Raw genomic sequence first — 25,000 nt, forward strand, 5'->3', positions numbered from 1 at the left:
ACCCTATGCCCCTGTTACCTAGCAGTAAATAGGTACCTGGGAGTTAGTCAGCTGTTACGGGCTGCTTCCTGTGTGCGTGTGTGTGTAAAAAAAATAAATTAGTTAGTAGTTAGTAACAGTTGATTGATTGATAGCTGAGAGGCGGGCCGAAAGAGCAGAGCTCAACCCCCGCAAACACAAGTATGTAAATACACACTCAGACACACACACACACACACACACACACACACACACACACACACACACACACACACACACACACATCTATAAGGTCACCGAGAAAATTGTTTTATTTTCCATCTCAACCACAAAGAGAGGAACAAATAAAGATAAATAAAAAGGGAAAATGCCCTACAAATCTGGATGTAGAGATAATGTACAAGAACGCAAAGGGCTAGAAAAGGGTGAAACAGAAAAATGGTTAACTACCATTCCAAAAAGAAATGTGGAATTGGGAAAAAAAGAAGGATATTATCAGATAAATATGATTCAAAACAGCTCAAGAGAAGAAAAACAGGAGAAAACATGACAATCAGGTATAACTAAAGAAAAACAATTTCCACATGCATAATCACAGAGAAAACATATTAATCAAGAGATTAAACTTCTACAGAACAACAATTAAATGTGTCAAGGCAATTCATAACGAAAATGAGAAACAGAAACAATACAATTATAAGAGATTTAACGACAGGGATTGGAAGGTCAGGGGGTAAAATAAGGAAATTAGATAGTCAGGGTAATAGGAAACTAGGAATATCACATGAGAAAATTGGATATAAAGACCCCATGTTTGTCTTAGTTCCTCATTCGTCTCCTATTCCACCATTTTCCACGTGTTTTTCCCCCTCTTCAGTTGAGTAAAATTCTCTGACACTGTCTTCATTATCCTCAGTTATGTTACACCCTCACACTCGTGCCTCAGAAAAGAGGCCGTCGTGTTCTCTCCCGTCCCTTCATTTGGCCTTAGTGTTCATCATCCTCCTGTTTTTCCTTGTTCACTTGTTATTTCCCGCGGAGTACCACTACCCCCCCCCCCCACCCCCCACGGGGAGCTGTTCTAACACTCGCTCTTTTATTCTCCGCCAGACACGAAGGTCAGGCTATCGCACGTTGGGTCAGATTGCTTTCCTCATGGGAGACAAAAACCTTCTCTCGGTATTTTCTCCCTATCGGGCACCAGGTAGCTTGTTTGCGCGCGGCCCCATAGGTCGCTGGTTTGTGTGTTTGTGTGCACCTGATTGTTCGGCAGTCGAGGAAAATGCAGTTTGTCCCATCAAGGAAATACAAAAAAACAAAGAGTTTCCCATAACTAAATCCTTGTTGGTGTTTTATGATCTTGTTTCAGATCAGTCTCTTTCTTTAGTACTTAGTAAGGGTGGCGTGTGTGTGTGTGTATGTGTATTCACGTGTATTTCAGGTTACGCCTCAGCTCCTGGGGCCCCACCTTTCAGGTACCGATAACCGGTTGCAAAAGCTCCCAAATGACTTATCTTAGAATAACAATTCCTAAAACAACGGAATTTGGTTAAGTTTCAAGTCACTCAATTTTTCTTCCACGCTATTCTAAGAGTGAAGAAGTTCTTCATTATATCGGTTTGGTCTTCTGAGCGTTTAGTTCCCGCTCAGGCCATCTCGTTCATCCCTTGATACACACACACGCACACACACACACACACACACCACACACACACACACACACACACACACACACACACACACACACACACACACACACACACACACACACACACACACACACATTCGTCCTGAACCCAAAACAAACAGAGGAGTGTACTCCCTCACTCTCCACGCACCACCCACCATAAAGCCAGCAGGTCCGGAAGTGCCTCAGAGAGTGAAAGAGTGTTACGTCGGGCAGAGGAGTGCAACAGGGTGCTGCAATAATCAACAAAGTGCCAACAGGAACCCTTTTTATCAAGAGATTGCAAAAGAGAAAGAGAGAGAGTGCCACTTTGGTGAGTAGTGAGAAAGGAAAACAAAAGTGATAATTTTGATAATCTTCAGTGCCCAAGTATATCATCTTTAGTACCAAAGTGTGACATTCAAAGTGCCAAAGTGTGTCATCGTTAGTGTCAGTGTGTCATGTGTTGCCAAAATGTGTCATAATGAGAAGCAAATTAGGCCTTTAGAGTTGCAAGGCGGTGCCAATGTCATCAGGTAACTACCAGAGAGTGCCACCCTGACAAATATTGCGCTTGAGGGGTGGGAGCGTGTTCAACAGAGCAGCGGAGGGTCCCATCTTGTTCATTGTGTCAGAGAGCTCATTGTTCATAAATTTGTTCAATGTCCCTCTCATCCTCAACCCCTCCCTTCGTTCCTCTTCCACCACGTCTGCTTCACTTTATTCTTCCCTTCCCACCCTAATCTTTCCCCTCTTCCCCTTCCTCTTTCTCCCCTCCCCTCTTCCTCTCCCTCTTCACCCCCCTGCCCTCCCTGAAGCAGACAACTTCACATAAGCGACTCAGAAACTGCATCAAAACTTCTTTCTCTCAACACTGACCAACTTCACTGTTAATGAAGTAATGTTGCTGACACGCTGTTTTCTGCCTTCACAACTTTGTGTTTGTGTTTTTCTTTGTGTTTGTGTGTTTTTATGTATGTGTGTGTGTGTGTGTGTGTGAGTGTGTACTCACCTATATGTACTCACCTATATGTGCTTGCAGGATCGAGCATTGACTCTTGGATCCCGCCTTTCTAGCTATCGGTTGTTTACAGCAATGACTCCTGTCCCACACACACACACAGGTGTGTGTGTGTGTGTGTGTGTGTGTGTGTGTGTGTGTGTGTGTGTGTGCGTGTGTGTGTGTGTGTGCGTGCGTGTGTGTGTGCGCGTGTGTGTGCGTGCGTGTGTGTGTGCGCGTGTGTGTGTGTGCGTGTGTGTGTGCGCGTGTGTGTGTGTGCGTGTGTGTGTGTGTGTGTGTGTTCATTGACTGAACCAAACCACCCACTACAGCTCCTCCTAACTTTATCGACCACTCTCTTGCCATAATTCCTCCCCCCTGTTACATAGAGAGGCACGATATGTTCTCTCTCTACCTATCTCTATCCATTGTGCTCCTTGGTGCACCGTCTCCATCTCTGATTGATTGATTGATGAAGATTAAGCCACCCAAAAGGTGGCACGGGCATGAATAGCCCGTAAATTATCCATCTCTGTATTTGTATACCTCACTCTCAAATGCCATCTCTCACTTCATCCAGCACTACATATCACTCTTCCTATGCTTCCTCCTCCTACCCCTACCCCTCTTCCTCCTTCCTCAAGGCATGGCTCGCGTGGGAGTTAATGACATTTCATAGCGATATTTATTGCGATATTTGGACGATTTAAGCCCCCTCTCTTCCTCTGTACTTTCCCCAGGGAGTGCGGAACCAAATATATTTAGAAAAAAGAGGAAATTGCCGGGTTGGAGATGAAGGTGAGCTGGGCCATTTCTCCTGCCAAAAGAGACCCGTAGTGGGGGTTTGTGTGTGTGTGTTTTTTTAAGGTATAAATTTTGATTTATTGTGACGGTTTTGTAGTTGTGTGTGTAAAGAAAGTTGAAGGGAAAGTGGAGGTGAGGGAGAGATGGAGGGGGAAGAGAGAGGGAGAGGGGAGAGACTGAGACAGAGAAACTGAGACAGACATACAGCCAGACAGAAACAAACAGATATAGAAAGCCCGCGTCGGACACCAAAATAAGTCCAACAAATAGAGTTGGAGGACAAGGCCCGTCGAGGGAGAGCCCTTAAGTACTGGTCCTCGGGGGTACTTTGTTTAAAGGGAAAAGTTCAGAAAGAGGAGAATACATCACCATCACCCACGAGCCCCGACTATGCCACCATATTAAAATTTTTAGAAACAGGTGCAGAGGGATTAAAAAACCCCGGAGCATTTGGAATAAAACCCCAGAAACTTCAGAGTGACGGTAACACTACGAGACAGGAGCGTGAATCACACGCTGTCACTCCATACCACGACAGACAGACAGCGTCTTGACGCTAGACAAAACAGCGTAAGAGCTTGGAGAAGACACAGGTAGATCAGGATGCAGGACAAAATTCAAACAACTGCAAAAGTGTAAAGATGTGAGAATCAGAAGAGAGATGGAGAGGCAACACGAGAATGATATGCAACCCTGGGCTACTGGAGGCTTCAGTGTAGTTATATCAAGGGGGAGACAATGTCAACAAAGTACAATTATAAGACTACATCGAAGAAAAGAAACCAAAAAGGGAAAAGAAAAGGACTTTTTTGTGTGGAGTTGCAAGATCAGTTGCGGAAAATGTTCGGACTGGAACCCGAGTACCACCCCAGAGGGCGAGGACAATACTCCCAGAGTACTACCAAGAGAGAGAGGACAGTACTCCCCAGAGTACCACCCAGAGAGTGAGGACAACATACAGCAAAAGAGTCAGGACTAAGGGTCATGAACCATACTCCTGGCTGTGTTCCTGGTGGCTCTTCTCTGCCACAGTACACACTCAAATGCTCCAACCTTCCTAACAAACGTGACCTGACATAAATCTACCCTTCCCAACCCCCCTTATCTTGTTCGTATACTCTTATTCTTACCTATCTCATTATTACCCCTATCCCATTCGAACCTTTCATCCTATTCTTCCGCCTTACTCTTACCTTCTATCAGGAATTACCATCTTCCCTTACCTGGTCATCACCTCACTCTCCATATTTATTGCCTTTGCCTTCCTCTCCCCTGTTTACGGGATATTCATGCCCGTGCCACCTCTTGGGTGGCTTAATCTTCATCAATCAATCAATCTCTCCCATCACAGGGGAGACATCTCCCGTCACGCAGGGTGCAGTCGCACCTCCACAGATCTCCAGTATCAGCTCTTGATACTGGTAATGGCTCAAAAGGGCCACCACTTACGGGCTATTCGTGCCCGTGCCACCTCTTGGGTGGCTTAATCTTCATCAATCAATCAATCTCTCCCATCACATAGACATGATAATGGTCCAGGACGGACCGAAACGTCGTCGTATCCTAATCTGACGTGTGTTTCGGTCCTCATATCTTCAGCCACGTTGAATTGAATAGCATTGGTAAAGTGGACAGAAACCCCTCGATATTTAGCTTGATTAACTAAAGGACGAGAGGTCCTTGGTGGAAGCTCGAAACGCAGATGAGCCGCAGGGATGCAAGGCAACATTTCTTACACTGTGAAGTGATCAGATGGAGCACGGTGATCAGGTGGAGCACGGTGATCAGGTGGAGCACGGTGATCAGGTGGAGCACGGTGATCAGGTGGAAGTAGTTGCGGTCGAAGGCTTGCATAATTCAGCAGGTGGTGGGGTAAGGTGCAATGGTAATAGGCGTCCGCCAAATGAAAGGTGTGACCCCATGGATGGAAACTTGCTCTGTAGGCGCGCGGGCGCACACACACAGAGGGGTGTGGTAGGGGTCTGGTAGCTGAGTGAACAGCGTGTAGGACTCGTAATTCTGTGTAGTTCCGTAATTCTGTGTAGTAATTCCGATTCCCGGACCAGGCAGAAACAAATGGGCAAAAGTTTCTTTCACTCTGAATGCCCCTGTTACCTAGCAGTAAATAGGTACCTGGGAGTTAGACAGCTGTTACGAAGCTGCTTCTTGGGGGTATGTGTGTGTGAAAAAAAAATTAGATAGTAGTTAGTAACAGTTGATTGACAGTTGAGAGGCGGGCCGAAAGAGCAAAGCTCAACCCCCGAAAGCACAACTAGGCGAGTACAAAGGGGACCTCGCGGTTGAGTGGACAGCACTTGAGAGTCTAGTTCTAAGGGCCCGGGTTCGATTCCCGGTGGAGGCGGAAGCAAATGGGCAGAGTTTCTTTCACCCAGATGCACCTGTTCACCTAGCAGTAAATAGGCATTTCTAAGTTAGTCAGCTGCTAGTGGACTGCTTCCTGGGTATGTGTGTGTGTACATGTGTCAGAAAGAAATATATATAATATTTATGATAGAGGGAAAAATAGACTGGTTAGCAAGCCGGGTCCAAGAACTAACACCTCGATTCTGCAAATTTAAATAAATTTAAGTAGTTAGTTAAGTAGTTAATACAAATAGTTAAATAGTAAATAGTAAATACACACACCAATAGCGTGAGACCAGGAAAATAGGGGACATATATGGGGGGACATATATGGGGTGGGGCATATATGGGGTGGGACATATATGGGGTGGGACAAGGTAATACTAGCCAAGTATCAGTAGCAAAATAGTGGGTGGTTGATGCCCCATAACATCCAGACTCAAAACCTGTTGAAAAAAAAACAGCAACGAAGGACAATTAAAAACTGCGGGAACGCTCAGTATTCAGCGTGTAACTGAGATATGAGTGGGAATTAAAGCTGACTGATTGTACACAAAGAGAGGAACGGACACAAGTCTCTTGTTAATACTACCTCACCGAGTGGCCCAGCTCCACCCACAACACAAGCATTCCTTTATCAGTAATAAAGACATTTTACTCTATTGTAAAATAGAGTAAAAGTAGAGTAGAGTACTCTACAGGGTCCCATATTATGTAACGTAAGGTGAAACTTATAAAACAATAGTCCTATATATATATATATATATATATATATATATATATATATATATATATATATATATATATATATATATATATATATATATATATATATATATATTCCAGCTCCGTCTTGTGCTTGACAAGGTAAGGGGCTCCATGCTGGGGCCGCATACTCCAGGATTGGTCTTACATATGTGGTATACAAGGTTTTGAATGATTCCTTACACAAGTTCCTGAAGGCAGTTCTGATGTTAGCCAGCCTCGCATCCGCCGCAGATGTTATTCTTTTTATGTGGGATTCAGGAGACAGGTTTGGTGTGATACCAATTCCTAGATCTTTCTCTCTGTCCGTTTCTTCATCTCCCATTCTGTATCCTGTTTCCACCACCTAGCTTCATTATCTTACATTTACTCAGGTTGAGCTTTAGTAGCCATTTGTTGAGCCATTTGCTGGATGTGTGTGTGGGGGGGGGGGGGAGAAGAAGTAGTAGTGAGAACCTTATTCCCATACAAGGAACTTCTTGAGACTCATGAAACAAGGAAGCAGACAAGGAAGTATGAAGCAAGACAAGAGCAATAAAGGCTCTACCTCAAAATCAAAACAGTTAACTAAACAATAAGCAAAAAAATGTAAACAAGAAATAATAGAAGAGTTGCAATTAAACAAGAGACGATGCAACAATGAACCCAAAATGTCTGTACTCACTAGTGCAGACAAATAATTAAAACGAGCCCGTGTAATTAGAATGGGACTAATTACCCTCCTCTTTAACTGCATCATAACATAATTGGCCTTGTCCTTTATATTTTCTAGCATATAATTAAAATAATTTCATTCTATGCTATTATTATGACATTTTTTTATCAAGTGTTCAAAACACAAGACTTTAAGTGTTTTGTAAAGTAAAATAATTACAAATGTATAACCTTTCCTGATTAATAATTTTTGAATGGTGTAATTAGGAAATTAAAAGTGAAATTACAAACGAGGAAGCACCAACTCTAATGTACTCCTGTAGAGTAAGCCAGAGTGGTTCTGAAGTGTACTTATGTATAGTAACGACCTGTGGAATGAGGTCTTTCAAGCCAGCTCCATCCTCAGAACAGATATCGGGAAAGACAGAGAACTAGAAGTTCAGATAACCAGGAAGCCAGAGCCCAAGAGCTGTAAGTCACTTCTCCAGAAACATTTAAGACTACGTACATACATACATACATACATACATACATACATACATACATACATACATACATACATACATACATACATACACACATATAGGTGAGAACACATGTAACTGTACCAAACAAGGGGTAGGCTTTCTGATCCTGTCTACCTGTCCCGCCTCTCTCACTCCCCGTCCCCTCATTCCCCATCCCCTCACTCCCCCCCTCGTATCATTTCCACTTCCACCCCCCCCCCCCCAGGCGTCCCCTCACTCCCCCCTCCCCCCCATCCATTCACTTCAATGCACCTGTCAGGCCTGGTCATTCAATCTCCATCCACCTGACTCACACACTGCTACCATCAGCGACAAACACAAGCACAAATACACACACACACACACACACACGCACACACACACACACACACACACACACACACACACACACACACACACACACACACACACACAGGCACCCTGCCACGTTTATACATTATACCATTACCCACAAAACCACAAGCATTTATAAAAGAGGTTGCCAAAGACAAGGATTTAAAAAATCTTTATCTTGCAGTAATGCCACGAGAGTGACCCCCTAAAAAAGACAAAAAATGGGAAATCTCTCAGGAATCTCTTCTCTCTTGTTTACGCTAATGGAGGAAGCTTTTATTCTTAGGCGAGTGTTGGTATCAGCCGAAGAGGTTGGGCTCTGTCAGCTCTGCATGTGATCGTGTCAATTAAAACATTAAAAATAAATGTTGCGCTGCTTTTGAAATTTAAGTTATTGTGTAGTGGATTTTTTTTTTTTTTTGTGTGTGTGTGTGTGTGTGTGTGTGTGTGTGTGTGTGTGTGTGTGTGGGGGGGGGGGGGGGTAAAACAATATCATTGTATTGTAAATTCATTGTATCGTGTATAATAGATTTTATTTTTTTAGTTAATTTTAATTATTTTTAGGTACATTATGAATTTATTTTTAGGTTATTATATATATATATATATATATATATATATATATATATATATATATATATATATATATATATATATATATATATATATATATATATATATATATATATATATATATATATACCTGTCCTGCCCGGACAGGTACAAGAGGAGTGTTGTTAACGCTTATGTCGACCGTGCTCTCAGCCACAGCTCAGAATGGAAGCAAGTCGACGAAGAACTCTGTAGGGTAAGGCAGGTCCTAGTCAACAACGGCTTCTCCAATGGTTTCGTCGAAGACATCATAAGAAGGAAAGTGAAACGCCATGCAACCTCTGAAGAGACAACTAACACAACACCTATACCCCCTATTAGACTATTTTTCAGGAACTTCTTTTCCACAGCCCATAAAACGGAGGAAAGGGTCCTGAAAGATATTGTCAGTAGAAACGTTATCCCTACAGACAAAAATCAGAAGATACAACTGACGATTTACTATAAAACCAGAAAAACGGCCAGCCTACTCAAGAGAAACTCTCCAGACACAAAGCAGAACGCTTTAAAAGAGACCAACGTCGTCTATGCTTTCAAATGCCCACTTGGGGACTGTAAGCCTCAAAAAACCCAGTATATAGGTAAGACAACAACATCTATTTCTAGGCGTTTAACGATGCATAAGCAACTTGGGCTCCATTAAGGAAGATATAATCTCTTCCCACAAACAAACCATCACCAGAGAAATCTTAGCAAACAACACAGAAATCATCGATAGATACAGCGATAGCAGGCGGCTTGATTTCTGCGAGGCACTACACATCAAGAAGTCAACACCAGCAATCAACAGCCAATTAATGCACAACTATATTCTACCCACTTCAAGACTCCGCTCCAATATAGAAGCATCAAGAAGCATCAAGAAATATGGACCAATAGGCTTTCTACAATTACTTTCATTCAATACCCATTGTTTCGTGTTCTGTCTTGTGTTTGAATTTAATACCCATTCAATACCCATTGTTGAAAGTTTGTTTTCACCTCATCCACCTCACCCAAATGTAGATATAAACTCGAAGATGTGCAAGCTCTATTCAGTTTCAGTTGTGTGTTTGTAAACTAAAGTCTTTGAAAATGTAATAAGTTTTACGAAACGCGCTCGTGTCGCGTCAGACTAGAAATAAAAATGAATTTTGGAGAATTGATCTTTGAATTACCATCAACAGTGAAAAGAAACGTAAGAAAGATAGAGAAAATTCGTGTTAGAATTATTAATCTTACTTTTTCGGTCATATTTAATAATATATGTCTACGGGAAAGACTGCTACCTAAATATATATATATATATATATATATATATATATATATATATATATATATATATATATATATATATATATATATATATATATACATACATTAGTATATTTTGGTAGCAGTCTTTCTTGCAAACATATGTTATTGAATATGACCGAAAGTGTAAGATTAATGATTCTAACACGAATCTCTTCAATATTTCTTACGTTCTTCTTCACTGTCTAAGGGAAGAAGTTGAAAAATTAACTCTCCAAAGTTCATTTTTACACTTTACCAAAGTCTGACGCATCTGGGGATGCGTTTCGCAAAGTACACCTTACATTTTCAAAGACAATTTACCGTGTTAAACATCGGATTATATACTCTTTGGGTGAAGCGGAGGATGAATGCCATAACAAGGGGGTATTAAATATATGAATAAATGAATTAAGAGGTGTTAATGAATAAATGGATCAGTGTGTATTAGTAGGGCCATTGGATCCTGTGTCTGCGTTGGCTCGGGGTCTTGAAGCGGGTAGAATGTAATTATGAGTTAGCTGGTTGTTGATTGCTGGTCTGGACTTCATAATATGTAGTGCCTCGCTGAGTGCCATCTCCTGCTGTCGTTATACCTGTCGATTATTTCAGTGTTGCTTGTCAAGATGTCTCTGGTGATGGTCTGGTTGTGTGTGTGTGGAGATTACATGTTCCTTTGTAGAGCTCTGTTGCTTGTGCAATGTTAAGCGCCTAGAGAGAGACGTTGTTGCCTTGCCTATATATGCATCCCCAGGCGTCAGACTATAGTGAAGTGTAAAAATGAGCTTTGGAGAGTTAATTTTTCAACTTCCCTCATTATAATCATTAATCTTACCCTTTCGGTCATATTCAACAACATTATATACATACATATATATATATACATATACATACATATATATATATATATATATATATATATATATATATATATATATATATATATATATATATATATATATATATATATATATATATATATATATATTATAAAAGAAGTTTTGGATCCACTTCCATCCACAACTTTAAGGCACGATTCGACAAAGCATTTCAAAGTCAGTAGTTAAATTGAAATGCAACAGATACAAGGGCAGTAGGCGGATCATAAAGAGCAAGACCTCACACACACACACACACACACACACACACACACACACACACACACACACACACACACACACACACACGCTCTGGGACTCGTCCCAGAGCTACGAGGGATGGGGTATGAAGAGCGCCTGAGGGAACTGTGCCTTACGACACTAGAAAGAAGAAGGGAGAGGGGGGACATGATAGGAACGTATAAGATACTCAGAGGAATTGACAGAGTGGACATAGACGAAATGTTCACACGGAATAGTAACAGAACGAGAGGACATGGATGGAAGCTTGAAACTCAGATGAGTCACAGAGATGTTAGGAAGTTTTCTTTTAGCGTGAGAGTAGTGGGAAAATGGAATGCACTTCAGGAACAGGTTGTGGAAGCAAATACTATTCATAATTTTAAAACCAGGTATGATAGGGAAATGGGACAGGAGTCATTGCTGTAAACAACCGATGCTCGAAAGGCGGGATCCAAGAGTCAATGCTCGATCCTGCAGACACAACTAGGTGAGTACACATACACACACACACACACATACACACACACACACACACACACACACACACACACACACACACACACACACACACACACACACACACACACACCACACACACACGCGCACACACACACACACACACACACACACACACACACACACACACACACACACACACACACAACACACACACACACACACACACACACACACACACACACACACACACACACACACACACACACACACACACACACACACCTGCCTCACATCGGCTGTCATATTACAGGGGATAAGCTGTAATGGATCTCATTATCTCGCGTTTCCTCTCCGTGCAGCATCCCCCCTCCCTCAACCCCACCCACAGCATCCCTCCCCCCTCTTCCCCTCAACCCCACCTCACAACCACAGGTCTTCCCCTCACGCCCTCTCACCCATCCTTGCTTCCTCTCTTCTACCTTCTTTTCTAAACCCCTCGTCTCCTCTCCCAATTACCATGTCCCGCCCCAATTTACCTTCATTGCACCTCCAGCAGATACGTTCTCCAACCCACCCAGCTCACCGCACCCGCCTTCTCTCAGCTCACTCGCCCACTCTCAGCTCACTCGCTCACTCTCCTCTCAGCTCACTCGCTCACTCTCCTCTCAGCTCACTCGCCCACTCTCCTCTCAGCTCACTCGCTCACTCTCCTCTCAGCTCACTCGCCCACTCTCCTCTCATTTGCCTACTCCAGCACCTTATTTAAGATACTAAACATCTACTGCAGCTGCTACTAAACTACTTCTACTGTAGCTGCTGCTACACTACTTCTACTTCTACTGTAGCTGCTGCTACACTACTTCTACTTCTACTGCTGCTACACTACTTCTACTTCTACTGCTGCTACACTACTTCTACTTCTACTGCTGCTACATCTCATGTTATCATTGCAGTTATATTATTTTTCTAATTCTTTCTCCTCCAACATAGTCATGTTTTCTCTATCCAGGATCTTCACCATGACTATCACCACGACACACACACTATAGTGACTATCTATCACCACGACACACACACTATAGTGACCAGTCGCAGTCACCATCCTCATCTCCTCCATGGCTCCACACTGTCGTCCTCACCACCTTGTGCTCCAGCATCATTATCACCATCCTCACCATTATCACTTCAATCACCGCCTCCACTTCCATCACTACCATGACTACCACCACCACCACCACCACCACCACCATCACCACCACTACTACCATCACTACCACCATCACCACCGCCACCACCACCATCACTACCACCACCACCACCACCACCACCACCACCACCATCACCACCACCACCACCATCACCACCACCACCATCTCTACCACCATCACTACCACCACCACCACCATCACTACCACCACCATCTTTATCACCATCTTGTTATTCTGGTTGAGGAAACAGAATGAAATGTTCACAGAAAACGACACAGAGGTATGCGAGGAAGTCTTTACAAAAGAATCAGTATGGAGATCAAAGATGTAAAATTAAAAGCCCGAATAAACATTGGATGACAAAGAAGAGCTACAAATAAACACCTAAATGAACTAAATGAAACAAAATGAACATTTTGACTTAACATCATCACAGCTGTGGAAGGAAGCTGCAGAAATTGTCACTAAAAGTTTCAATAAAATACGCCAGGGGAAAAAACTACATAATTATGTAAGAAATCAAATATTGTTCCAGTATTCAACAAAAGGGTCAGATAGGAGGCATTAAACTTCACACCAAGCTCTAAAAAGGGTCAGATAGGAGGCACTAAACTTTACACCAAGCTCTAAAAAAGGGTCAGATAGGAGGCACTAAACTTTACACCAAACTCTAAAAAAGGGTCAGATAGGAGGCACTAAACTTTACACCAAGCTCTAAAAAAGGGTCAGATAGGAGGCACTAAACTTCACAACAGCCTCTAAAAAAGGGTCAGATAGGAAGCATTAAACTTCACACCAGGCTCCATGACAAGTATCACATGTGAAGTGATGGATCAAGTAACCAAGTAGAGAATATTGAAGCACCTGGAGAGAGGATAAACTTTTAACAAAAAGTAACAGTATAAATTTAGAAGGAAGAAAGTCATGCCTAACAAAGTTGATCGAGTTCTATAACAAGGTTACTTAACAAGACAGGAAAGCGAAGGCTGCACAGACCTATTTCCTAGACAGTCAATAACCATTTGATTTGATGTTGTTCCTAGCGCATGACTGGTGTGTACATGATGGACGGGAAGGTTGAGGACAGCTGGAAAACTCCGAACTGGGTAAGTCATTACCTGAAATGTCGACAGAACCCAATGGCACACCCGATTAGGCTACCATCGGCAGAATATGCAACGCTTGCAAATATTGAAACGTCTTTTAGAACCATAAATCAGTACTCATTCTACTCAAACAACACAGCCCTTGTTATACCAGTACTTGAGTCCACACCTTGAGAAAACAAAAAGTTAAAAATTGTAAAGATTTGCAACACGATTAGTGCCAGAGCTAAGAACGTTAAGCTGTGACAATAGGTTGATGGAACTAAGTTTCCCAACCGTAGAGGATACAAGAAACAGGGTGGATATGACCTCAACATACAAAATAATGAATGGAACAGACAACTTCGACAAGAAAAGCCTCTTTAAAGTGAAAGAAAGTACGACAAGAGGACACAGGCGGAAGCTGGAAAACGCAAATCAGTCTTTGATGAAATGGTAAGGAAATGCTCTTACCCCGCACGGGTGGAACTAGAGGAATATGTCGTGGAAGTCACCTTCCTTTACACTTTTAAGATTTCGACAAAGATTTCGTGCGTCTTTCTCAAGTTAAACATAAGAGGTACAACAAGACCAGTAGACGGGGCACTAGAAAAAGCTGTACCTCACTTCCCCCGTACTCACTTATTGGTAAGTACTGATAGATACATATACCCACCACCACCATCACCACCACTACCATCACCATCACCACCACTACCACCACCAGTATTGATCACACCGCCACACCTCAGTCACCAACCCTCCATCTTCGCTGGGCCATTACTCACCCTCCAGTGTGGTGCTTTGTACTCGTATCACCTGGTGTAAGGCTGGCTAAGATTAGAGAGAGAGAGAGAGAGAGAGAGAGAGAGAGAGAGAGAGAGAGAGAGAGAGAGAGAGAGAGAGAGAGAGAGAGAGAGAGAGAGAGAGAGAGAGAGAGAGAAGCAGAAAGACAAATGGGAGAGAGAGAGAGAGAGAGAGAGAGACAGAAGAAGAGAAAGAGAGCCATCCTGCTTTCATTCAGATAAGAAACAAAGCGAGAGAGAGATAATCCAACATGAGACTGAGAGAGTCAAGTCATTTTCCCTGGAACATAATCCCTAGTGAATAATTCCAACCACGTGATGGGGATTCCTGGGGTAATTCAAAGTGAGTGCAAACTAGTGTTGTAAACTCCGCGGGGGTCGGAGTGAAGGGCGCGGACCAGGTATACCCAGAATCAACCAAGTCACTAGGTTTACAGGCTAGAAGACCCGCCGTAGAGTGAGTGCCTTAGAATTATCCCCCAAGCCATTGGTGGTGGTTGAAGACCCTTGGAATGATCGTTCCAGATGCAGTTGTAAGACAAAAGATTGTCAGAGTGGATGAATTACTACCTACGGTCCAACGGAATAATTGGATAATCGACAGTATTGTTACAGGTCTCTAACTGCTGTCCCAGTAGAGCCGGAGGCTTTCCACGGCACAATATATGCATCAGTTTAGCTTCCTACACACACACACACCATTCTAACTGCTGTATAATCCAACAACGACATTCTGACAGGTGTTTTCGAAAAGGAATTCCACCCTTGGTATTCCAACGAGGGGGATTGCCTCAAAAGCATTCCTCTTGCATCTCGTCTATAATATCCTGACCGCTAGAATCCTTCCAGCCGGCAACAATTACCCGGATTCCAAATCGAAGCATTCCAACTGCGGAGTTTCAACAAAGGGATTTAAATCTGGAGAAAATTTTTGTCAAATATAACTTTATTCGGAACTTAAACGAGAACTATCGAACAGAATAGCGTCACACACACACACACACACACACACACACACACACACACACACACACAGATCTAATATCTCTGCCACAGAGATATTAGAAAGAACTTTCTTAGTGTAAGAGTGGTTGACAAATGGAATGCATTAGGAAGTGATGTGGTGGAGGCTGACTCCATACACAGTTTCAAGTGTAGATATGATAGAGCCCAGTAGGCTCAGGAACCTGTACACCTGTTGATTGACGGTTGAGAGGCGGGACCAAAGAGACAAAGCTCAACCCCTGCAAGCACAATTAGGTGAGTACACACACAACAGGGTATTTTTGGTCTAGTGGGTTAAGTCGTGGGATCACACCCGATGATCGCGGGTTTAATTCCCGCAGTGAGACAGACGCCTTTAGTCAACGTTTTCATTCACCTGATGCTTCTCCTTGGCAATAAAAAGGCACTTGGGAGATAGTCAGCTGCTGTGGGCTGTATCTTGTGTGTGTGTGTGTGTGTGTGTGTGTGTGTGTGTGTGTGTGTGTGTGTGTGTGTGTGTGTGTGTGTGTGTGTGTGTGTGTGTGTGTGTGAGTGTATATGTACTCACCTAATTGTGCTTATGAGGGTTGAGCTTCGGAACTTTGGTCATGCCTCTCAACTGTCAATCAACTCCTGTTCCTAAGCTATTGGGCTCTATCATAACTATATTTGACTAGGTAGGTTTTTCCATGCTGGAGCCGCATACTCCAGGATTGGTCTAACATTTTTGGTATTCATGGTTTTGAAAGATTCTTTACGCAAGTTTCTAATGGCAGTTCTGATGTCAGCCAACCTCACGCATACACACACACCGCTGATGATATCCCTTCTTTGTGAGTATACCACATAACTGCGTCGAGCGGTAGAGAATGCAGCACCAGCATGGAGCCAAACTCAAAATACATCAACAGAAAATATAAAAATTGAAGTGATTTGCTACCACACAAGCTTTAATAACGATAGGAGCGTCCAAAGACTAGACAAACAAAGCAAGACAATTAGAGGAACCACTAAGGTGTGAGGAAACAATCCTTTAGAGTGAGGTGGGTGTGTCGGTGCGATGAATTACTAAGGGAATTAGTGTAATCTAACACCACCGAGAGTATTATCAGGTCAGTTCACACACACTAACACAACTATATGGTCAAGCCCTCTCATCCCCAACGCAACAAAAGCATTAAAATATCAGCAGCCGGCCGGAGGCAAGACCTACCATTGCACAGTCAATTAAATAACAATTAACAACAAGCTGCATTTAATTAAAAGAAAACGCACAGGCAGGAAACGGAGCGACGTGCAAACGTTGAGAGTTGGTGGAAGGGTTGGTTCCCCTGTGGTGGGAGGAGCTTAGGTAGTAGTGGAAGGGTTGGTTCCCCTGTGGTGGGAGGAGCTTAGGTAGTAGTGGAAGGGTTGGTTCCCCTGTGGTGGGAGGAGCTTAGGTGCTGGTGGAAGGGTTGGTTCCCCTGTGGTGGGAGGAGCTTAGGTGCTGGTGGAAGGGTTGGTTCCCTTGTGGTGGGAGGAGCTTAGGTGCTGGTGGAAGGGTTGGTTCCCCTGTGGTGGGAGGAGCTTAGGTGGTGGTGGAAGGATTGGTACCCCTGTGGTGGGAGGAGCTTAGGTGGTGGTGGAAGGGTTGGTTCATCTGTGGTGGGAGGAGCTTAGGTGGTGGCGGAAGGGTTGGTTCCACTGTGGTGGGAGGAGCTTAGGTGGTGGCGGAAGGGTTGGTTCCTCTGTGATGGGAGGAGTTTAGGTAGTGGTGGAAGGGTTGGTTTCCCTGTGGTGGGAGGAGCTTAGGTAGTGGTGAAAGGGTTGGTTTCCCTGTGGTGGGAGGAGCTTAGGTGGTTGTGGAAGGGTTGGTTCCACTGTGGTGGGAGGAGCTTAGGTAGTGGTGGAAGGGTTGGTACCCCTGTGGTGGGAGGAGTTTAGGTAGTGGTGGAAGGGTTGGTACCCCTGTGGTGGGACGAGCTTAGGTGGTGGCGGAAGGGCTGGTTTTCCTGTGATGGGTGGAGCTTAGGTAGTGGTGGAAGGGTTGGTTCCCCTGTGATGGGAGGAGCTTAGGTGGTGATTGACGGGTTAGTTCCTCTTTCCGGGGGGGTTTGGAATGTTTTTATCCTGGATTAAATTTGTATCAGACGAGAGAGCAGAAGTTGACTGAGCACTCCCACTAATGCAGGGGGCCGAACTTGAGTCCTCTAGGACAACAAACACGGCTCAGAGAAGTAAAAGAAGAATTAATTTCACTGATAGAAGGCTGAATGTCGAAGGAAGGAAGGAAGTCAGCTTGAAGAGAAGAACGAGCCCGTCCCCCTGCCGAAAGCTTTTAGAATATCAAAGCCAAATAACAGAATCTCCGCTATAATCACGAAACTTCTGGGGCCTTCAGGCGAATTAACTTGAATTCACACGAAAAACTAGAAAAAACAATGCCAATTCCGGCTCAAGTTTATCGTAGTGGGGTTATTCCCCTCCAGCGAATGATTTTGCTTCAGTGAGAGAGACAGAGACAGAATGACAGACAGACAGATAGATAGACAGATCCAGGTACTGCCGGGTACCACATTGAATATGTAAAAAAAAAATTAAAAAATTTATTATGATATTAATAATTATTATAGTGTATTATAATTAATTATTATGATCTATTACACATAAATAAGGTGCCATAAAATTATAATTTTGTAAATACTTCAGAGATATAACCACAGGCAATAATGTGAAATATAAATAGTATTGTTATTATACGCGATAATTTAAATAAAATAACAGTAATAATTAAATAAAAATTATATTGTGCGTGTCGCACTCTAAGGGACTCTTGATCTCAGCTGAGACGCAATGTACCTTCTGTGTGTGTGTGTGTGTGTGTGTGTGTGTGTGTGTGTGTGTGTGTGTGTGTGTGTGTGTGTGTGTGTGTGTGTGTGTGTAGGAATTATTAATGTTGTTTCGCTATCACAAGCAATAACCGTGGAGTGAAAAATTATGAAAAAAAAGATACATCAGTGTCAATGTAAAAAAAAAATATATGTAAAAATATGAATTTACATTTTTTTCGGTGTCGAAATACATATACTGCTTTACAAGACAGAAATTACATCCAGTTTGTTAGTTGAGAGAAGGGAGGAAATTTAGATAAAGGGGAAGAGAGAATGAGATAGGTAGAGAGTGTGGGAGAGATAGATAGTGAGAGAGTGAGATAGAGATAGAGATAGAGAATGAGAGTGAGAGAGAGAGAGAGAGAGAGAGAGAGAGAGAGAGAGAGAGAGAGAGAGAGAGAGAGAGAGAGAGAGAGAGAGAGAGAGAAATAAAAAGAGAGAGAATGAGACAGAACGAGAATCCACTCTGGACTTGTCTCTTAATTGCAATATATTCACACAACGAATTGTTGCAGAAATCTAGTTACGTAACGGCAACAGCCCTCCCCGGGCCCTCCAAATAAATGTATCACTGCACTAAATACACCCACCACCTCCAAAACAGCCTTTATCAAAAATCTTTTATATTTCACATGCCTACAAAACAGCTCATTGCAAAAATTCACGTAAATTTAAAAAGTAATGTTTGTTACTTTGGCCAAACATTGTCTTCTATAGTCGATTATTTTAGATTCCGGATATGATATCCTATCATATTTTGAATATGTTTGTGGGGGATGTTTCTGGTGATGAACAGGATGTGTGGTGAAGAGTCCATATGTTTTGTGACGGGGTCAAGCTGTTTGTGCATTGTCGCAGCTGTGATTGGGATGTCGTCTTGCCTATATACTCAGGTTGTTGTGGTTGACAGCCCCCAAGTGGGCAAATAAAGGCATATAATATATATATATATATATATATATATATATATATATATATATATATATATATATATATATATATATATATATATATATATATATATATACAAACACAATCAGATTTACAGAATCAGGTCTGTTTCTTCTTGAGTACTGCCCGGTACTCACTTCCCCCCTCAGAGCAAGAGAGATTGCTGAAATAGAGAGAATACAGACAACATATACGGCACGCATAGACGCGATAAAACACCTAAATTATTGGGATCGTCTCAAAGCTCTCCAAATGTACCCATTAGAAAGGAGACTAAAGAGATATTAAATAATATTCACGTCGTCTCGCTCGTATGATTAACTGATACTCTACTTAATATAGATATATAAATACAAAAATTATGTGATACAGAAACCCGTGAATAAGCACTTTGAACCATTTCGAAATGCCATACCCAGTCGAAGACGACATGTATTAAAATGGCACTACCTGCAGGGAGACAAATGCCTGTATGGCACTGCTGATAAACGGGGAAATAAGAACGGTAATGGGTAATATAGGGGAACACGAAAGTGAGAGAGAGAATGAGAAATGGCTTACACAAGTGTGGTCGTTGAAGGATTAGTTTGTGGTGGGAGTGAAAGAAGTGGAGATTGATGGGGCTAAAGTGGACTTGCTTGCCTTGGTCTGTCTCTATCCGTCTCGCTCTGCCTCTCTCTCTCTCTCTCTCTCTCTCTCTCTCTCTCTCTCTCTCTCTCTCTCTCTCTCTCTCTCTCAACTAGAGTGAGATATTGTTCCCTCAGTCTTTCAGGCGATGCCAAAAGTATAGAACTCAACGTGTTATATGGGGTCTTAAGCTTGCCAAACTACCCGAGACTGCCATTAAAATATGTCCGAACGGCAATGGCGAATGTCAGTTTGCAATAAGTCTGAAAAACGGATTTGCAATCCCTCTTTTCAGATACTGCAATCTCAAATGCAATAGAATTTAGATTTGCAGCGTATTAATCGAAGCTCCAGGCTACTTGTAATGTTTTATGTGGTAGCTAGGATTGGAGAGGTGTGAGGTGGAAGGTAAGATAGTATGAGGAGACGTGAGGTGTGGGGTAAGATAGTATGAGGAAGGAGAGGTGTGGGGGTAAGATAGTATGAGGCCTCTGATCCACGCAAGATATTCACTCGAGCAGAGGACTGGAATAGTGGCTTGCGAAGGTGTAACCAATTTCAAAGCTGGAAGAAGGATCGCCTGCACCAAACTATCCTCCAAAGAGTTTGACATCAACTGAAGGAAAATGAATTTATGCAATAACAGCAAATGACATTCGTTCACATCTTGAGAAACAGAGATTAACAAAGGCAAACACGCCATAGCTTTGCCCAACAACCACACACACATGTTTAACAATTTTACTCTCATTTTTTCCAGTATATTTTAGGAAGTCGATAGTGAAAAAGATTATGATAAAATATATCTTGATTTAACGAAGCCTTTGACACTGCTCCTCACGAAAAACTGGTTGATATAATATAATATAATGCTGACGATATAATACCTGGATGTTATAGGCGATATATATTCCGTCTTGATATACCTTCATATCATTTTGCTAAGATTTGCTGGTTACTTCGTCGTTCGCACAGAAACACAAATCTCTGTACCAGCCTTTTTGTTCTCCTCTTCAGTGTCTGACAACCAGGTGAAGGATAATTCTACCTGACTGCATAGGTCAACTTTGCTGTGGTACATGACTCCAATTTGATACACTTTGCTACTAAGTGGGTCTCTCGTACAGGCCCATCACCCCAACCACTACCATCAAAAGCCCACAAGCAATCCGGTTGGGACGGCCCACATTGCTGACCGAGCTGTTGCAGGGTTCTTAGATGCTGCAACACAACACTACTTCGCTCGCCTTACAACAGTAGCAGCTCTACATGCAGGGGACTTTCTATTAGCAACCCTAATTTCGGCAACTGGCACCCGTCTCACACCGCACGCCCTCCGAATTGCTGTGGCTCTCCGCCTCGCTGCCAATCTACACCAAATATTTGTATCGAGGAGGTGACTAACAGGCACGGCCACCATGGCTTACTCTGCCAAAGCACAGGGGGAGGGCACTCGAGGCACAGTGAAGTTACCAACATCATCAAGAGAAGTCTTACCACCGTTGGATATCCAGCTGAGAGAGAGCCCCCATTACATAATGCCCTGAAACTCTGAGGCTCTTATTGGTCGTCCAGGTCGGCTCACAGTGAATCCACCAACCACTCACCAGGGACCACCACGCCTCACAACACCCCACCAACCACACACCAGGGACCACCACGCCTCACAACACGCTACCAACCACTCACCAGGGACCACCACGCCTCACAACACCCCACCAACCACACACCAGGGACCACCACGCCTCACAACACGCCACCAACCACTCACCAGGGACCACCACGCCTCACAACACGCTACCAACCACACACCAGGGACCACCACGCCTCACAACACGCCACCAACCACTCACCAGGGACCACCACGCCTCACAACACGCCACCAACCACTCACCAGGGACCACCACGCCTCACAACACGCTACCAACCACACACCAGGGACCACCACGCCTCACAACACGCTACCAACCACTCACCAGGGACCACCACGCCTCACAACACGCTACCAACCACACACCAGGGACCACCACGCCTCACAACACCCCACCAACCACACACCAGGGACCACCACGCCTCACAACACGCCACCAACCACTCACCAGGGACCACCACGCCTCACAACACGCCACCAACCACACACCAGGGACCACCACGCCTCACAACACGCCACCAACCACACACCAGGGACCACCACGCCTCACAACACGCCACCAACCACACACCAGGGACCACCACGCCTCACAACACGCCACCAACCACACACCAGGGACCACCACGCCTCACAACACGCCACCAACCACACACCAGGGACCACCACGCCTCACAACACGCCACCAACCACTCACCAGGGACCACCACGCCTCACAACACGCCACCAACCACACACCAGGGACCACCACGCCTCACAACACGCCACCAACCACTCACCAGGGACCACCACGCCTCACAACACGCCACCAACCACTCACCAGGGACCACCACGCCTCACAACACGCTACCAACCACTCAACCATCAAACAATAACAGCCATCAAAAGATGCTCTCCCCCTGTCACCATTACCATCAACACAAGTGGAAACGAACACCAGGCTGGGGGGAAAAAATTAACATGTTATTGTCATCGTTTCCAATTATGTTAATGGAGCTCCGAGTGGCCTTACCGAATATAAACAATGTTAACTACGAAGCGAACATGAGTTAATTCCCGAGTAATATAACATTAACACCAGCGTTCTCGGCATTAGAGATGTATAATAATGTCTATAATCTAAAGTGTTTTTAAAATGCCTTACCCTTTGCTTCCCCCCCTTATTCACTATTAGCCCAATTTATGATCTCCTTGACCCCATTATTTACTCGTTTGTCTCCTATTATGCAGTGATTGTCCCCTATTATAGAGTTATTTTCGTTTTTCATGCTCCCACTATTCACAATTATTTATTCTGTGGTCCCTATTGTCTTCTATATCACATTCATTAAATTTATTCACCCTTCACCCCAATTTTGCCCCTATTATGGACACCTAGTCCCAATTATACACTTTCCTGTTTCCCCTTGTGCAACCATATTCATCCCATTTCCCCCTCATTCACACCTTGACTATTTTTGTATCTCGTTGCCTCTATTATATGCATTCCTGTCCCCTATTATACCCTTATTTCCTGCATTACTATGCCTCATTTTGACTATATGTTCCACGCCATTATGCACTCACTGACCCATATTATGAGCTAATGTCCGCATTAAACATTACTTATCTTCCATTTTATTCACTCCTTCCCCAATTATTTAATCCTCAGCCCCACACCTTGCATCAACTGTATTAGTGGAGGGTCTGGGGGTACATAATTATGTCCCCCAGATCCTATTTTGTACCCCAGAACAATCCCCCTTTCTGTATCCTGTGACACCTGGCTTACTCCTCTTTGTCTGATAAACCACCCCTGTTGTCAACGTCATGTCCTCCCCTATTCTTACCCTTCAATGTGTACCTCGCTGCCTTAATGAGCACTCACCTTACCTCACTACACCTCCCTCACTCATAACACATACACTTAGCTTCTCACATCTCCTTCCCTCACCTCTATTCCTACACCACACACACAGGTTCACTACACCTCCCTCCCTTGCACTTACACTTCAAACCTGAAGTACAACATGCCACTACCAGAGAGAGATTCGCCCTTCACAGAAACAGCCATTTCGACGGTTCTGTCCGGCGAAATATGCAAAAGTTATGGAATCGTTTGAGGTAACCGGCTCACTGGTACAACATACGGCCGTTCAAACAACCCAAACATCTCGTCAATGATTGGTTAAGAATAAAATGGCACTTGGACTATATCAGCAATCACGACTTCGCTCGTTTTAATCAATTTTAAATTAGGATATGCAATATCTGCATGGTAATAGGTAAGTGTGCAATAGCAGGGGGGGTTGACCAGACCACACACTAGAAGGTGAAGGGACGACGACGTATCGGTCCGTCCTGGACCATTCTCAAGTCGACGACTTCTCAATCGACTCGTAACCCCCCCCCCCCCTCCATCCAGTTATAATATATTTGGAAGCACATAATATATTTTGGCAAGCTGTAATGCTTAACTAAATATATTTGGAGGAGAGGATGGCAAGTCTCTAAAATATATTGGATGTGTAGAAGATATTCCAGCTCAGGGTAGTATGACATGTGTATATCTGGAGGGTCACTATGGGGGTGTGCTACACTGCGATGCTAAAGGGTGTATAACACTGAGAGTTTAAGGTGTGAATAACACTGAGATTTTAAAGGGTGAAGGGAAAGGCACTGTCAGGGGAAAGCGCCAAGTCATTACGATTATATAGCCCTTGGAAGGGGTCAGGATAAGGATTTGGGATGGGACGGAGGGAAGGAATGGTGTCCATTTATAACACTTGAGATGTTAAAGGGTGTATAACGCAGATGTTAAAAGGTTGACTTACACTGCAAAACTCGTATAATATAACATTGACAGAATACTCCACACCAATTTACGATTCCTGAGTACTGCTTATGTGGAAGTGTTGGTAGTGGTGGTGGTGGTGTACACACCTAGAAATATACTCCTAGATGCACTCACCTAGATATGCCAGAAGGACCAAACATTAGTATGAGCTCAATCCCCCAAACGTTGCCTTTCATGTGCCTAATCTGTGTCATACACTGGGGTACATTGAGTACATTTGTGCTCATTATGGCGTACTTTTATTCCCTTGCTTACGTGTGTGTGTTGGTGAATGTTTGTTGGAGTATTTGAGTGTGTGTGTGTGTGCATGTGTGTACTCACCTAGTTGTACTCACCTAGTTGTGCTTGCGGGGGTTGAGCTCTGGCTCTTTGGTCCCGCCTCTCAACTGTCAATGTGTGTGTGTGAGTGTTCACCTAGTTTTGCTTGTG

The 25,000-nt window shown here is 43.6% G+C and overlaps 1 protein-coding gene across 2 annotated transcripts in view; it reads right to left on the bottom strand.

Annotated features, from left to right (window-relative positions):
• LOC123756774 (dipeptidase 1) overlaps window positions 1-25,000 on the bottom strand; it is a 158,165-nt gene that overhangs the window by 118,067 nt on the left and 15,098 nt on the right. The window lies entirely within an intron of this gene.

The sequence above is a fragment of the Procambarus clarkii genome, chromosome 26 (assembly GCF_040958095.1).
Source record: "Procambarus clarkii isolate CNS0578487 chromosome 26, FALCON_Pclarkii_2.0, whole genome shotgun sequence".
Lineage (NCBI taxonomy): Eukaryota > Metazoa > Arthropoda > Malacostraca > Decapoda > Cambaridae > Procambarus > Procambarus clarkii.